This window comes from Mandrillus leucophaeus, unplaced genomic scaffold (genome assembly GCF_000951045.1).
Source record: "Mandrillus leucophaeus isolate KB7577 unplaced genomic scaffold, Mleu.le_1.0 Scaffold216, whole genome shotgun sequence".
Lineage (NCBI taxonomy): Eukaryota > Metazoa > Chordata > Mammalia > Primates > Cercopithecidae > Mandrillus > Mandrillus leucophaeus.
In genome coordinates, this window is record NW_012102210.1 from 3,014,162 (window position 1) to 3,018,213 (window position 4,052).

General features: G+C 36.9%; 1 protein-coding gene across 1 annotated transcript in view; it reads left to right on the forward strand.

Moving 5' to 3' along the window:
- The window catches only part of ALMS1 (Alstrom syndrome protein 1), a 249,438-nt gene that overhangs the window by 174,470 nt on the left and 70,916 nt on the right, over window positions 1–4,052 (forward strand). The window lies entirely within an intron of this gene.

Genomic DNA, 4,052 nt, shown 5'->3' on the forward strand with positions numbered 1-4,052 from the left:
ACTTAACAAAAAAGAAGAGAATTTTAAAAGTACAGGTGTTTTGTGCATGCACTCTACCCTTTATGAACGTATGACTAAGGAAGAATATGTAATGAAAGATGGAAAACTTCATTGTCAAAGTTCATTGTAGTCCTCGTTTGCCTTTTATAGTGTAAGCATCTTACCTTGCTTGTCTGGGTATGATTCTAGAGTTTGAAGAAATGTCTTTTTGGTACAATGTCAGGTACTTCATCAGGTGCTCAGATTCAGGCGCAGCGGTAAGTTGCAAGCCTGGAGGCAAAAATGGACTCTAGTGGGTTTCTTGAGCAGGCACGATGTCAGTTTTGACATATGCCTTCCTAAGGGTGATTTTGACCCTCTATGGCAAGGTTTTCACCTCATATGCTGACTTTAAACCCTAAATTCCATTTAAAATATATCTCTACTTTAGTGAAAAAATAGTAATGAGACTGTATATGGTATGATCCTTGTATACGTTCACTTAGTAGGATATATAACCCAGATTTAGTTGGGTTTTCTTTTATTGTTTCCTTCATACTTTCCTGAATTTTCTACAACGATCAGGTTGATTTTTTTTTTTTTAAATGATAGAAAGCTGTCAGCTCATGTTCATTTGTTTATTCAAACAATAGGTATTAAAGATGTTACTGTGTTCCAGACAGATATACTGTGGTAGGTGTTATAATTTCAGTATTGCTCAAAATAAACTATAATGGAGTTTATGTTCACATTGGATGATAGATATTCGACCATTAATAAGTACATAATTACAAGTGATAAATGCTAAGAAAATAAAGAAGAGTTCCAAGATAAACAAGTAGACCCAGTTTTGTTTTACGAACTTTTGAAGGTCTTTTCCAGGAAGAAACTTTTAAGCTGAACTCTAGAGGATGAGGATGAATTAGGTAGGCAAAGAGTGGAGTGTGAGAATGTTCTGGCGAGAGGGAACAAGATTAGGAAAGCCCATGAAGCAGAAAAGAGCTTGATGCATGTGACAAATGGAAAGAAGGCAGCATGGGTTGAAATTTCAATAAATTTGAAGATCTAATTGGTTTTTGTAATGATTCATGAATCAGGCAACATCTCATTCTATAATATAGAAAAAGGTGCACTGGGCATGGGAGAGCAGTTGGTTCTGATGACGTAGCCAGACCAGGAACAAGGAAATAATACAGACAGTTCCCAATTTACAGTGGTTCCACTTAACTATTTTTTGACTTTATGATGGTATGGAAGTGATACACATTTAGTAGAAACCATACTTCAGTATGGCATTTAAGAAACTATATGAACTATTTGACACTGTATTATAAAATAGGCTTTGTGTTAGATGATTTTGCCTACATGTAAGCTATTGTAAGTGTTCTGAGTATGTTTAAAGTAGGCTGGGCTAAGCTATGATAGGTTAGGGGCATTAAATACATTTTTGACTAACAGTATTTTCAACCTATGATGGACTTACCAGGATGTAACTCCATTGTAAGTGGTGGATGATCGGTAATACCAAAAAAAGCATATTGATTAACATCAGGTTACTTTCCTGGTAAAGATTAAAGCAGAGATAAGTTCCTTGTTACGCCAGCTCAGGGTGACTGGCCCCTTTTTCAGTTAGTTGCTGTGGATCTCTCGTTTTTAGAAAACTCCGGTCCATTGTGGAACTTTCCTTCTTCCTTAAAGTTTCAGTTGGATTGTATGGCATTTAGTACAAGTGACTACATTTTGGTTTGGTCTGTTGGGGCCTAGTGCAGGAGCTCAGTCTAAAACAATGGACTCCCATAAATTGTATTTAACAGGGTAGAGCATAGTGATGGGTAGATATGGTTGAAGACAGGTAGGTTCAAGATCATGCAGGATCTTATCAACTGTATTAAAGTGTTTGGATTTTATTCTAGTACTACTGCAATTATGGTTTGATTTACGCTTGTAAAGTTTATTCTTGCCACTATATGGAGAAATGGTTTATAGATGGGAAGGCAGAGAGCCATGGTGGGGTGGGTTAAAGTGCAAGTAGAGACACCAGTTAGTTAGAAGGCTGTTGCTGTAGACAGTACCAGAGATGGTAGCATCAGTATCACAGTGTTATCTATAGATAGGGAGAAATGGGCAGTCAACTTCCTTTTAGAAATAGTTTCTCCTAGATTTGGTAATAAGAGTATGGAGAGTGAGGGAGAAGAGCGTGAAAAAAATGTCTGGAGTGAGCAACTAGGTGAATAGAGGTGCCATTTACTGAGGTGGAGATTGAGGAAAAAGCAGATTTGGGGAAGATGATCAAAATGTCTGCTTTGGACATGTTAAAAATGAGATTCCTGTTATACATCCACATAGAGATGTTGGGTCTACAATCGAATGTAGGCAGAGTTAATTTACACATGTTAAGGTAATAGTGCCACCTATAAGGGGCACTGTTCCCATTATAAATATATACTTTTTTGAAAGCACACAGATGGGCATGAATATTCCAGATCTTTAGTTAGAGTTCTGGAGCAGCAATGTTAACTCTTGTGCTGCCCCAAACATAAATCTATACTCACACATACTGTAGCTATGCACAGGTACAGGAAAATAAGTATATTTACATTCACTGACATGCACACATGTGTAGCTGCACTCTCTCAGCTGCCTCTCACCTCCTCTGAGGTTGATTCTCTTGCTCATTCACCCACTGCTCTCAGGGACATAATTGTTCCCCACCTAACTCTGAACTTGAGGGATCATCTCTCTTGGAGAACAAGGGGTGGTGGTGCAGACTGTGTGTGTGCATGCTGCTGCTGGTGTGTACTCCCTGGGAGAATTTGTGAAGAGAGTGACCACCATTTATAGTAGTTTGTGTTGTACTACAATATACAGTAACTTAAACATTTTTATTTGAGGAAGAGACATTTTTCTAATTTCCATAAAAGTGCTGTAAGAGCTAGCTGTGTCGCTGAATGCTGGAGTCGGATGCTCAGAAGAAAGGTCTTGGCCAATGGTACATTATTTGTTGGTCATCAGCATATACCCTGGTGGTCGATAAGTTTACCTAGGAAGGGAAGAGAGGCCAGTTCTGACTCCTTGAGGAACTCTAGCATTGAGAGATTTGGTAGAGGAAAAGATAAAAAATAAGTTTCTGGAGAGGTAAGAGGCAGATAAGAGAAAGTGATTTTACAGAAGTTGAGAGGAGCCCAATATAATCTATTTGGCCCAGAAGGTGGTGTTTTCCTTGCAATCTGTCCTGCAAAACTCTTCATGACTTATTGTGCACTGTACTAATGATACAGGTACTTACCCAGCTCTTATTGCCATACACATACTAGGAGCTCATGAAATACAGGATCTTAGAAAGAAAAATCATCTCACAGAAAATTAGTATAAGCCTTTATATGTCCAGAAATGTTATTTTTCCTGTTAGATGTGGCATGGTTTATAGATTAATTTATTATATCAAGGAATGTAGGAATATTGAAATATATTTTAAAAGAATTAAATACTTTCAAGTCTTTTACTTATCAGTCATTTTCCTTTCAGTTTTGTTTTTTGTATTGTCAGATTAATCTTCTGGAAACATAGCTAAATATATTATTATTTCATTTAAAAATCTTCCATTATGTTGCATTTCATATACAATAACGTTTATACTCTTCAGCTTGGGATCCCATGCACTGCTGAATTTTGTCCCAAACAACTATTTTTAAATACCTTCTACCACTCTCCTTAATGTATTCTGCAATCCAGCCTGACCATAAAGTGTCCGCCATTCTTAAATGCTTCTTGTCTTTGCTTATGCTATAACTTCTGCCTAAAATGCCTTTCTTCCTTCCTTTCTATATCAAAAACTACTTTCTTCCAAGGTACAATCCATTTTCTCCTTCCGCCAAAACCATCGTGAGCTGAAAATATTCTCTCTCCTGAACTGATTCTCCATTTTATATCTTCTCTTATATAATTTGCATCTCTGCCTTGTATTATTAGAATTTATATTACATAGCTTACAACTTCAGTTTGACTGACATTTCCTTCTGATTATCCTACCCATTGTAGTGTTTTTTTTGTTTTTTTGTTCTTTTGTTCGTTTG